The sequence below is a fragment of the Salvia splendens genome, chromosome 1 (genome assembly GCF_004379255.2).
Source record: "Salvia splendens isolate huo1 chromosome 1, SspV2, whole genome shotgun sequence".
NCBI classification, from domain to species: Eukaryota; Viridiplantae; Streptophyta; class Magnoliopsida; order Lamiales; family Lamiaceae; genus Salvia; species Salvia splendens.
The window spans coordinates 42411844-42425458 of NC_056032.1; the positions used below are offsets into that span (position 1 = coordinate 42411844).

General features: G+C 39.4%; 1 long non-coding RNA gene and 1 pseudogene across 1 annotated transcript; one reads left to right on the plus strand and one right to left on the minus strand.

Annotated features, from left to right (window-relative positions):
* The first annotated feature begins 211 nt into the window (after nt 1-211).
* LOC121792120 lies at nt 212-4023 on the plus strand (annotated as a pseudogene).
* An 8087-nt stretch (nt 4024-12110) lies between these two features.
* LOC121800838 lies at nt 12111-13064 on the minus strand. The gene is made up of 2 exons (XR_006050546.1): nt 12789-13064; nt 12111-12715 (listed from the first exon to the last, which is right to left on the minus strand). It is a non-coding gene; the product is annotated as an uncharacterized LOC121800838 (long non-coding RNA).
* Between the last annotated feature and the right edge of the window lie 551 nt (nt 13065-13615).

The following is a 13615-nucleotide window of genomic DNA, read 5'->3' on the forward strand; positions in this document are numbered from 1 at the left end:
AAGAGGCCTCCTCGACTCGGCTAAGTTTTATTTCCAGTTTACAGTTTCGATTTCATTGTAATTTTCAGTTTTAGTTCTTTCTTCTTGAGTTGTATTACGCCCGATATTGTTTATCTCTTGTAATTCCACTATCAATTTCTCCGCAACATTGGTTTATATGAATATTGATCAGGGAATGCTGCATGCCTTTCTGATATAAAAGGCTATAGCAATGAGCTGTTTTCCATGCTTCTCATGTCAAAGGAGAGCATCAAAAAGGTCTAATGAAAAGAGAAATGGAGCATTCCCCCCTTCCAATCCCCATCAAGACCCCTCTCCACAACCACGCCCTAATTACCCATGCAATGGTAAATTTCATTATCATTTTAATCTCTACATAAGAAATGAAAAAATATTGCTCGCTTTGTTATGGATATCTCTCACAAAAATTGCATGTTATGTTAAGTATAATTAATTCAAATGTTGCTATTTATTTTTCAAGATTAGTGTCGATGCAACTGATATTATGATTATTCCCACCAGATTAAGTATCGCGCATGTAACGATTATGTAAAAAAAGCTTCACTTGAAAATTAGTTATTCAATTAACTAAACGGTGACTAGAAAATTGATTTTACAGTTCATTTGCCCACTTTCTAGGAAAATCCATTTGATTATAGCCACTACGAGTTCATTAGGTATATTCATATACTCCCTCCGTTACATAGTAGTGGATAGAGGTGCCCAAGGCTTACGATTCCGATTGTTAACCGCAAAACTGTAACCGGCGGTTACGGTTCCGAACCGAAACCTTCGATTTTATAACCGTGGTTCGATTTAGGTTCAAAAATTTCTGAACCAAAACCGTGCTGGAACCGCCGGTTCCGTACGGTTCCAAATCGGAATTGCGAAAAACTGCTGGCAAACCGTGAAATCGAGCTGGAACAGCAAAAAACCTCCAAAAATAGGCGGGTCGGAACCGTAACCCTAACCGCGAAAACCCTTGCGGTATGGTTTCGGTTCGGCAATTTCCAAAAACCGGAACCGTGGGCACCTCTAGTAGTAGAGACGTTTTTTTTCAGCATGCGATTTAAGAAAAATTGTGTTAAGAGAGCTAAGTAAAGGAATAATAAAGTAGGAAATGAAAAAGGTAGAGAGATGAATAGAGAATAAAATAAGAAAGAGTAAAGTAAATGAGAATAAATGTGTTGACTTTTACTAGAAAGGGAAATGACTCCACTACTATGAAACGTACCAAAATAGCAAAATAACTCTGCTACTATGGAACAAAATGAGTAATATATATACATATAGGAATTTTATCTATAATGTGACTCGTTCATAGTAGCACCATTTGTAAAATTTGTCTATTCCTTTAATGCATTTTACCCCGCCAAACTTGGGGTTTGTTATGCATACGAGTATTTTTTTTGGAACCCTCGTACGTAACTAATGAAATGCTTATAATATCTCCATTCACCCAAACAAGGAATCTTATATACTTCTTGACTAGAAAAACTATCGCAATTCATTGAATTTGGAAACCGAGTTTTGCATGTACTCCAATTTCTATAATGATACTAAAGCAAAGCATCGTTAAAGTTTTGATGCTAAGTATTTCAAATGATGGTGAAGTGTTTCTAATTATATTCATTTATGCGTATATGTAGAAAATCCGAGAAAGACCGCCGAAGCAACAACTAACAAGGCAACAAACAAAGAAGGAGGAGACAACAACAATATTGCAGCTCAAACTTTCACTTTTAGGGAGTTGACTGCAGCCACAAAGAATTTCAGGCAAGAATATATGCTCGGTGAAGGCAGATTTGGTCGTGTTTACAAGGGTTGTCTCCACAAAACATACCAGGTGATTTAATTTACTACTCTCTTATGAAAAATCTTCATGCATTTGTGATTATTTTTAGGGTTAAATCGCTCATAAGATTTGATCCTTTTTAGTTCAGCTAGTGGCAGTTAAGCAACTTGATCGCAATGGGCTGCAAGGGAACCGAGAGTTTCTTGTAGAGGTTCTAATGTTGAGCCTTCTACACCACCAAAATTTGGTGAACCTAATCGGTTACTGTGCCAATGGTGAACAGAGGCTCTTGGTCTATGAACATATGCAATTGGGATCTCTCGAAGACCATTTACTTGGTACACCTATTCATATCTCTTGAATTGTAAATGCTTATTAAATTTGAAGTTAGTTACCAACAATCTATGACGAAATTAGGGGTCGACCAGAGGTGGTTGGGGGCTTAATATTACCTTAGGGTCGGTTGAGAAAACACCATGGTCTCCCTTCGCGATCCATATAATTTTTTTAAAAGAAACGTCAAATGATGACATTTTAGGATTTAACAAAAAAATTTGTTTTTTACCTACTTGAAATTTTAAAACAAAAAAATGAAGTGTAATTATTTATTTAGATCTAGATAATATAAAGTGGTGAATTGTTTTTTCACCTGAGCAGGTCTTTATATTAAACCACCAATTAAATTTTATTCAATCCTATAAACTCATGAATTGGTTTGATTGTTATGAAAAAGTAATTAATAAGTTTTTTTCCCAATAGGGTAACACCCAGATCAATATGGTAAGGGAAAAAAATACTCCCTCCGTCCCATGCTACTCGCACTTTTCATTTTAGGCCGTAAATTTGAGATTGATTTTTTTGTGTAATTAAAAAAGAATTTTAGGTGTAATGAGACATCACTTAATAAAAGAGCTCTTAACTTAAACTAACATATTAATTAAATGCATTAATTCTAACTTAAATTATAAATAGTGTAAGGACTTTGTGACGAGCCGAAAAGCAAACGTGCGAGTAGCACGGGACGGAGGGAGTATATATCTACTTTTAAGTTCTACAATTGGAGTATTACATTTACCCTTTCTAAGTTATGTTTTGAATCGACCACTGTTAATATATAATCTCATTTGGGTGCAGATATATCGCCCAAGCGATCTTCACTACCTTGGTTTACAAGGATGAATATTGCGTTACATGCTGCCAAAGGTCTGGAGTATTTGCACGACAAGGCAAACCCTCCAGTGATCTAGCGTGACTTGAAGTCATCTAACATCTTGCTCGACAAGGACTACAACGCTAAGCTGTCCGACTTTGGACTAGCCAAGCTTGGGCCTGTTGGAGACAAATGCCATGTTTCCACAAGGGTCATGGGAACGTACGGCTATTGCGCTCTTGAGTATCAACGCACCGGCCAACTCACCGTAAAATCGGACGTACATAGCTTCGGTGTTGTCCTTTTGGAACTAATCACAGGAAAAAGAGCTGTTGACAACAAAAGAAGCCCTGACCAACAAAATCTTGTGACATGGGTAAGTAAGTCCACCTTATTAATTGTTTTAGATCAGTTCGAACGATACACTAAAACCTAAAATGTAGTATGCAATTAGCTTCAATGGTACTTTAAAACCAATCTCATTTTTTATTTTTGATTAAAATATACCTATTGTTGGGTTTACACTAAAACAAACCCAAATCAATTTTTCAAATTTGGGAGTAAAAAAGACAGTGGATAGAGAATATTCTTAAGTTTGAGTTTAGTGTAAATGGTAAGAGTAAAATCACTATTTGGCGTGATATTTACAATAAAATGAGTTTGAGTTTAGTGTAAATGGTTGGAGATGCTCTTAAACCCAAAACTATAAACCTACAAATGTAGTTACTGATAGATGTTTATATAATACCTCTTGTGATGATAAGGCTGAACCCATTTTCATGGAGCCGAGTAAATTCTCGGAGCTGGCGGATCCTATGCTTAGAGGCGACTTCCCGAAGAAGAGCTTCAACCAGGCGGTTGTGATATCAGCCATGTGTCTTCAAAAAGATACGACGGTTCGACCTTTGATTAGTGATGTGGTGACTGCGCTTAGTTGCCTTCCGTTGCAAGGGGATGCAGGGTGCTCCCGCCCCATATCCTCACCCTCACCCGCTTGAGTGATGCAACAACATCGCGAGAACGAGAGAAAGCAGTTGCGGAAGCCATAGCTTGGGGCTCAAAGTCTAGGCATAAATAATTGCCAAAACTAGGATAATATACGAGGATTGTATCGATTATAAAACTTGTCAAAACTTTAAAACATCGGTGTGTGTATATATTCGGCGTGTCATATTTGAAATTTACTTAACATTCTTTTTAATGTGATAATGAGAAGTGTTACACTCTCTCTGTCCCTAAAGAATTTCAACACAAGTTTGAATGTAAAATTGGTAAAATAAGAAGTAAGAGAGATAGAAAAAAAAGTAATTAAAGTATTGTTAGTGGAGAATGAGTTCCACCTCATTTGAGGGAAAATACTTTCCAAAATTATAAAATGCATATTCTTGTGGCACGGATGTAGTAACTAAACTTCGTATATCAACGTCACTACTCTTGTTTAGTTCGTGTTAATATTACTTGCTTTGCTTTATATATATAGCACTTAAATTGTTATTCACATTGTTAATTTTATAAATTACAGAAAAATTAAATATTGATTTGTTCTTTTATTGATTTATTTGAAATTATAGAAGAAATAAATAAATCACGTAATGATTTTTATGTATTTTAATAAATTTTGTTTATAATCAAAATAAATGTGTATAAACACAATAATAATGCTAACGTGAACTAAACAATGATAAATTGGTAAAATATAGATAGCTACAACTTTTAAACATACATAGTATAAGTGTATAATTATTGTTATCAAACACCCTTATAAATATAAATAACAAATTTATTACGATAAATAAAAATAGAATAAAAATTCAAAAATTACACCTTACAAAAATGAGTCTAATTCTGCAGGTTGCCACAATGGTCATATGACTCGTATCTTCAGGGTTACGTATGGATTGGGGCATTTAATCTAGGGCTGGCAATTTTTGACACGACACGATAATCCGACACGAATCCGCACGAAATTATTGGGTTGGGGTCAAGTCTTATTGGGTCTGTGTCCTTATCGGGTTGACCCAGTAAGAACCCGATAATTTCGGGTTGGGTGCGGGTTGGATGCGGGTCGGATACAGATAACCCATTAAGAAATAATAATATTTTTTATTATTATTTTTAAAATATGTATATTAATTTAATTTTTAATTTCTTGTAAATTAGGTTTAAATAGTATAAAACGTATTTTAATCGTGTAAATTAGGTTGAAAAATAAGGTTTAATCGTGTAATATCATGTTTTATTCGTTTAATATCGGGTTCGGGTCGTTATTGTGTCGTGTCAACCCATATTATATCGTGTCGATAACGGGTTCGTGTCGGGTGCGGGTCGTGTTCGGATTTGAAGGTAGCAAGTCGGGTTCGTGTTCGGATTTACAGTTTCCTTAACAGGTCGGGTTCGGGTTAGACCTTTTTGGGTTGGGTCGTTATCAGGTTGACCCGATAATGACCCAATCCGCACGATTTGCCAGCCCTAATTTAATCTATTCTAAGTAGGGCTGGCAATTTTTGACACGACACGATAATCCGACACGAATCCGCACGAAATTATTGGGTTGGGGTCAAGTCTTATTGGGTCTGTGTCCTTATCGGGTTGACCCAGTAAGAACCCGATAATTTCGGGTTGGGTGCGGGTTGGATGCGGGTCGGATACAGATAACCCATTAAGAAATAATAATATTTTTTATTATTATTTTTAAAATATGTATATTAATTTAATTTTTAATTTCTTGTAAATTAGGTTTAAATAGTATAAAACGTATTTTAATCGTGTAAATTAGGTTGAAAAATAAGGTTTAATCGTGTAATATCATGTTTTATTCGTTTAATATCGGGTTCGGGTCGTTATTGTGTCGTGTCAACCCATATTATATCGTGTCGATAACGGGTTCGTGTCGGGTGCGGGTCGTGTTCGGATTTGAAGGTAGCAAGTCGGGTTCGTGTTCGGATTTACAGTTTCCTTAACAGGTCGGGTTCGGGTTAGACCTTTTTGGGTTGGGTCGTTATCAGGTTGACCCGATAATGACCCAATCCGCACGATTTGCCAGCCCTAATTCTAAGCCTACGTTTTGTACTATGGATTATTTTTGGGAAAGCCCGACGGGCTTGTCGAAGTTATCCAGGCCGGACGTAAGAGCATCCGCAATGGCGGACTTCCGCGCGGAATTCCCACGGACGTCCTGGAATTCCGCCGCGGACGTCCGCCATTAGGCGTGCCCGCCACGGATACGGAATTAGGCTGAAGACGTCGCAGGTCCGCAGCGTTAAGCGGAATTCCGCGGGGACTTCCGCCATTGCGTCGACTCCGGCGGAATTCCGCGCGGAATTCCGCTTTATCCCGCCATTGCTGATGCTGCGGGTCCAAGCCGCGGCGTGGCCACTAGCAATGTACGCATGAGGATTCCCCATGACGACGTCGATCGAGTCCGTACATTTGCCGACATGCGCCAAAAACAACCCACGTTCGACTCCAGAACGATATTATTGGAGAAGTGTGACAGCGTAGGGGTCGTCGTTGATGTAGTGGCGTGCTTGGCGTCGTTTGGTTTCGGACTCTATGCCCTCTGTATTATGCTGAAAAACATTGCAGGGGAGGGAATGTTGGAGTACTTGCTCTAAATATAGATCCAAATTCATGTTAATTTATGCAATTTAGTCTTCTTGTAGTGGATTTCTGTATGTTTGGGGCCTATTTGTTCTGCGATTTTTGTATTTTGTTTTTTTTGTCAAATTATGGATGAATCTCTAGGTTTGGTGTCGATATGGTATCGATTTCTATTTATTCGGCATCATGAGACTCTCAATTTTGGAATTTGATTCTTGATTTTGGACTCAAACTCATCTTCAATGCATAGATTTTCGATTCTGGAAGTATTCATCGATTTTTGAGTTGTTGATTACTCTGGATTTATAATTTTTGAAATCAGAAAACTGTAGATAGCTATGTATTTAAAATAAGGCAATAAAGTCATTTACATTCAAAATAATCAATATTTCTGGAAAATTATCCACACTACAAAACAATAACATAAAATCTAATCCAAGTTCTATCATGCTTTCAGCCCGAAATTTTATCCCAGGTTCCTTACCATGCTATATTCCAATCCACACTACAAACGAGCCCTTAAAAAGAGTCATTTGATATACCCCCTTCTATCTCGTTTCTCATTTTATCAAACCCATCTCATTATTTTTTAACACTACAGGTTCGTTTGATTGGTATGATGGGCTGGGTCAGATAGGGTGATTTCTATCAGGCTTTCCATGATTGTTGCTTGAATACCATATCTCATTGGCGGTTTGGTTGCCCTGATTCATACCCCATGGTAAGAGCATCTCCAATGGCGGCGTCGGCACCGTTACGCCGATTTTTCACGGACGCCGGTGCTGGCACCGAACCATTGCGAGCGGCGTCGTCGAAATCGGCGTCAAAATCATCGAAAACGTCTATCGGACGTCTTTTGATTTTCCACCGGTTCTTCGCACACATCGACCCCAACGGATGCACAGTACACGCAGTATGAGACCTTCTCCTTAGAGGAGTTGGATTTTGATATTAACGAGGTTCCGGAAACTCCCATTCAAAGCCGGGGAGTAGGGTGGGGTCGGAGCGCCCCTAAGAAGAAGGGCAAGGCCAAGAAGGTCGGCGAGTCGTCGCAGCCGGATGAGGATAGCCGGGTTCGGAGGAAGTGGACGGACGCGGAGAACGTTGCGCTGGCCAAGGCGTGGGTGAGTGTATGCGATGATCCTCTCGTTTCGAACGAACAGAGGATCGTCAACTTGTGGGCCAAGATAGCCGCAGCCTACAGGGCATTTTGCCCTGAAGGGAGACCTCGCACCGGGGAGGAGTGCAGGAAGTGCTGGGACCGGATCAGGTCTGGCGTCTCTCGATTTTCGGGTTTGTACGCCAACGCCCTCCGCATGCAGACCAGTGGCCAAACAGAGGAAGACTGCAGGAGGATTGCAGAGAGAGCCTACCCCGATCCGCAGGGGAAGTACTTTGAGTTCACCTACTGGAACTACTACCTTGTGCTCAACGAGTCGGAGAAATTCCGGGCAGGTGTTGACGCTGGCTGGCCGAAGAAGTAGAAACTGAACTATACCGGTGAGTATAGCGGCAGCAGCGGTGGTTCCCACGACCTCCCCGAGACGACCCAGGAGGTCCCGACCCCTCGTTCGTTCGGTCGCCGACCTCGCCCGGTTGGCCAAAGGCAGGCGCAACGGGATGCGGGGGGGCACCCCGAGGTCCCAGGAGGTCCAGTCGGCATCCCCCCTCGACAGGTCCATCGAGGAGCTCAAATTCTTTGCGCGTCAACAAACACGCGCTCAAATGGTGAAGACGTTAGCCGACTTCCGGTCGGCGGTGGACCCCGAGGAGAAGGCTTATCTTCGAGTATTGCTCCGGAGCATGCGTGAAGAATTGGAGGGGTTTCAGAGGGATACCGGCGGGAGTAGCCGCGGCGTTGGTGGCGACGGAGGCGGCGGCGGCGACGAAGGGCTGGGCGACGACGGAGGCGACGACGGCGGCGAAGAGTGATTTTTTATGTAATTTTTTTATTGTACTTTTTTTAAAATTAATGTACTTTTTTTAAAATTATTTTACCTTTTTTAAATTTTAATAGTATTATTCAATTTTTCCGTATTTGTCTCGTAAATTAAATTCTGTATGTTGCTACGATTGTAAATTAAATTATACAATTGTTATTAGTGATGTGGATAGGCTATGAGAAGGCTATGTGAGGGCTATTGGATGTCCAATTGCATGTCCAGTTGATGTGGCATGAGGATTTTAGTGCTGATGATGTGGCAGTGGGAAGGCTATGTGAGGGCTATTGGATGTCCTCCACCATTGGAGATACTCTAACTTATACTCTCTCTGTCCGTCATTAGGAGTCCCATTCCTTGGCCGCACGAGTTTTAAGAAATGTTAAGAAAAATGGGGTAGAAAAAAGTTAGTGGAATAGGGGTCCCACTTGTATATATTAGTTTTAAATGAAATATGAGTGGAATGAGTTAGTTGAAGGTGAGACCATATTACCATTTATGGTAAAAGTGAACCGGGACTTCTATTCGCGGACAGACTAAAATGGAAAAACGGGACTCCTATTCGCGGACGGAGAGAGTACGTGCTTTGATTCAGCATACACAAACCACAGATAGCAACTTGATTGGACAAAACTGTTCTCATTAAAATTGCTTATTGCCAATTTTGTCCTCAGCAACCCTTCATTTCATTCCCAAATTAAAACACCCACCCACCCACCCACCCACAAATTGAGTAGCGCGCCTCTTCCCAGATTGAAAATCGCTCAACACCGCCGCTGGGGAACGACTACCACAAATCAAATTTCGATAACTTGCTTCGTGTTGATCTACAGCGGTTAGTTTTCTATCAACCAGTTTCGAGCAGACCTCACTTCGGATAGAAGGATTATTTCGGTTTATGTCGTGTGTGTTTGTGGACTGTGAAACCCTATGTGAAATTATTTCGAGCAGACCTCACATTTTACTTCATTTGCGCAAGGATTACACATTAGATAAATACTTAGCCATCCATTTAACACTACAAAAAATGCTCCAAGTCCTTAGCTAATTTCCAAACTAATAATCATCCATCAATTAACACTCCATCCCAAACCATTAAAACGGAATACTACAACAGCCAAAAGCAGAGCTAATTTCCAACGACAAAGGAAAACGATCGCAAGCTGGTTCCTACAAAACACTAAACCGTCCCATTACGGGCTGTTTTACGAGAAATCGGGCAAGGACTCCACGCCGCGCACGATGACCCTTTAGGCGACCCTAATATCTCCTCCTTCGGGGGGTTAAAGCGCGTAGGAGATTTGGTAGACGACGCCTCATCGAAGCATGGACCACCCACATCAAATAGCTTACGACGAACTCGAGTGGATGGGTCTGACATCGGCGAGGTTACCTCGTTGGAGTCGGCCGGGGAATCATATCGCATCCCCCGTATGGGAGCGTCGGGTACGAGTGAATCACTTAACACGATGACCTCAGTGTTGTCCGATAGGGTAATAACCTCATGAGGGAACTCATCTTTGACGTCGAACAAGCCAAAAAAACTCGCAAGAAGGCAGAATTCTGGGGTCAAATATGCGCCGGCCAAGACATCCCTCTATACAATCAAAGTGCATTAGTGAGTTGACCTTGGACATTTTGCACAATCATTGAACTACAATATATTGAAGAGCGGATGTATACGATAATACGAACCTGGAAAATCACCTCTCATGTCGACTCGTCGCAACCACCACCTTGTCTTTCATATTCCAATATGCTTTCTTGAACGTCATGTATCGGGTCTTCAGCAGTTTCACTCGAATCGATATGTCTTCGGTTGAAAGCTTAGCGCCAAATGGAGGGTTGATCACTCCACGAAGCACTTCATCAGTCCCGCAATCGTCGTCCCATTCCCAGCCGCCCCTCATATTCACCATAGTCGAAAGAAGGAGGGTATCCATCTCTCGATTCCATTTCCCTCGGTAGAAGAACGCTGCTTGTTGAGGAATGGGGAAGTTCATTTCGGCGAGATTGTTATTTTTCTTGTCTGTGTATATCACCTTATATACACCAGCTACACTACCTCTTCCGGCTTCATTAATGAATTGTGGTTGAGCAATTAACCTTGGTGGTAGATAAATGTCTAGTCTAGGGTTTAGGGAGGAGCCGACCTCGGTTACATACCGTGTTTTAGCAAAAAAAGTTGACGAGGAGGTGACTGAAGACCATACATGCATGCAATCGAGAAAATTAGAGTAGGTATTCGTATATTTACCAATAAATGACTGATATATTTTGTGAATAAATGAGGTTAATGAAACACACGTGTCTTAGAAGCTTTGCATATATTTAGATGTTTACAAACCACACACCTCAATCTTTTATAAAAACACGTGTAAAATAATTAGAAATATATGGGCTATCGGTGCAAATTATTTATACAAATATTTATGGTAGTGTATGACATATCATGGCCTATATAACCACTACAAATATTCGTCCTCATCCGCTCAATATTGTAATTGCTTGTAGTATGACTAATATTTTCGTCATGGTTTATTAGATGGCGAATTTATACATCAATTAACAATTATATAATATATCAATACTAGTTGAGGACACGATGTTCACATTACGATTGAGATATTAATTGAGTTGATTTATTAACTATACGCAAATATATAATTGATATTGTATTTGATTTACTTCTCTTATAAAAAAATATGTAGTTGGTATTGATCTTTAAAAATATGTAGTTGGTATTAATCTTTAAACATATGTAGTCGATGTTTTAAAAAAAGACTTACTAAATTTTAGGAAAATATGGGAGTTGCCCGTTAATATTGCATATCTAATATCCTAAAAGATTCTGAATAATATTATAACCATTTATTGAACGAAGATTGGGGTGCATTAATCCCCATCCATTACGTAACGTTTAAAACGACCACATAAATCGCACCTTTTCAGGAAAAGCTGGGATCATGCGTGCCTATATCAATGCCAATATGTATTTGATATTGTCTCTTATTTATGTATATTATTCAAAAAATATGTACCCACTCTTGCTATATTATTATTTAAAAATATGTAGTTGATACTGCGGCATATGCGGGCGTTATCCATATGACTCAACTTATTTTTAACACAAGTATACCTGCAAGTGTACGAGGCTAATGTAGCAAATAGTAAGCAAATAATATGGTATCCACAAAGACGTTAACCTAAGTACCACGAACCAACCTCAATTACTATCTAGATGAAACAAATGGTTTTGTTTGTCTAAATCTACTTAAAAGCAAAGTAAAAATAATTAAAAACAACTAGAGAACTAAAAGCAAATAAAAGAGAACGGATGTAGATCAAGGATGAGGAATGTAGAGAACTAAAAACAACTAGAGAACTAAAAGAAATGAGCAACAAATTAATTTGATGATTCCGCAGTATCTCCTCTAGTAAAATCAACTCATTACGCCTACGTTCACCCTGATCAAGCAACACAACACAGATTTGCAGCTCAATGAAAGGTGTTTAAATTCACAATAGCCCATTGAACATAAGAAATATCAATAATAAACACAAGAACTTCTAAACAAAAAGTACCAAATTTACAAAGAAGAGTCATTACACATCTACACACAGATTTGCAAGTGAATGCAGAGATCATAAACTTCACAATGTCCCAGAATCTTGTCGAATGTTTGACACACACAATAGGCTTATGAACAAAGAATCATCACTAAACACAAGAACTTCTACACAAGCTGGTATTAGTTAATTGTATGTATAATCAAGTGTGAATGCCCATCTATTCGTTCCTGATACGCAGCATACGTTCGAAATCAAAAGACACTCAATTAACGAAACCATTCACTCACTATTCGATCCTGCCCAATTGTGAACTAATTCCTAACATCAAAGCCAACATTCATGTTTCTATCAAGACGTATAATGCAATTGACACCCATAACTTAAAAATCCAGTCACCCAACATAATTGAAGGCAATCGTCGGCAAATTCCATTATCAGCTTCCAAACTTAAACCCAGGCCAAATCGTGCCATGTAATCCCACGCGTAGTCGTCGTCAATTTTGCGAAATTGGGTACAAATAGACGAAATTCAAAACAATTCGAAGTGGATGACTGATGCAATGGGTGTACCTTAGGATCGTCATCTTCAACAGCCATGGAGATTCAATCTAGAATCGAGCTTATCCGCCGATAAATGCCTCAGATAGGTCGAACGCACTGCATCAAATTAAATGATTTCAATTAAACGACCTAATACCCGTATTGAGATGAACTGTCAAAATTGGAGCACCTAAATTCGTCGGCGCAGTTGTTGTACGTACAAACGTCAGCCGCCGTGGGTAATGAGGACCGTGGGCTGAAATCAATTGAAATTGGGGCTAAAATCGATGGAAGGGGGAAGAAGGGGAATGGTGTAATAGACAATGCTGCTCAAAGTCCCCTCACCGGAACAATAACATAGTGTGCTATCGGGGGAGATTTGCTGGGTAGGCTCATCTCGCTTTGTTAGGTTGGTATCTTAAATGCATGCGGGTCATGGAGCATATCCCGGGTCGAAGGGGTTGTATATCAGGGCAACCGAAGCACTGATATAAGGTAGATAGGATGCCTTATAAAGGCCCATCATAGTGCCCTACAAATCGTAATTTAACAAATAAAATTATTTAATTACTACCTAAAACCATACTATAATTATTTAGGGATGTATTAATTTCCTTTTTATATCTTTTGTTCTATTGTTCTTTTTAACCTCAGCCTCACGATTTTGTTATCCGACGGTTAGATTGATGCCACGTGTCATTTAATAATGTAGATTTTCAGTTTAATAATGCACACCGACTAATAATGCACCATTATTGTGTAATAATGCAGATTTTCAGTTGAATAATGCACACCGACTAATAATACAAATTTTTAGTCAAATAATGCAGATCATCATAACCATCCAATTCAGGGATCCAATGATTGTGATTAAAAAAAATATTGAACATGCGAATGACCTTAACATATCCTTCTATTTATATTATATTATATTATAGTACACAATAGATTCACGTCATTTTCTTCCTTCAAAAGGTCGTTGCGATAAAATTTATATTTACCCACAAAATCCGTACG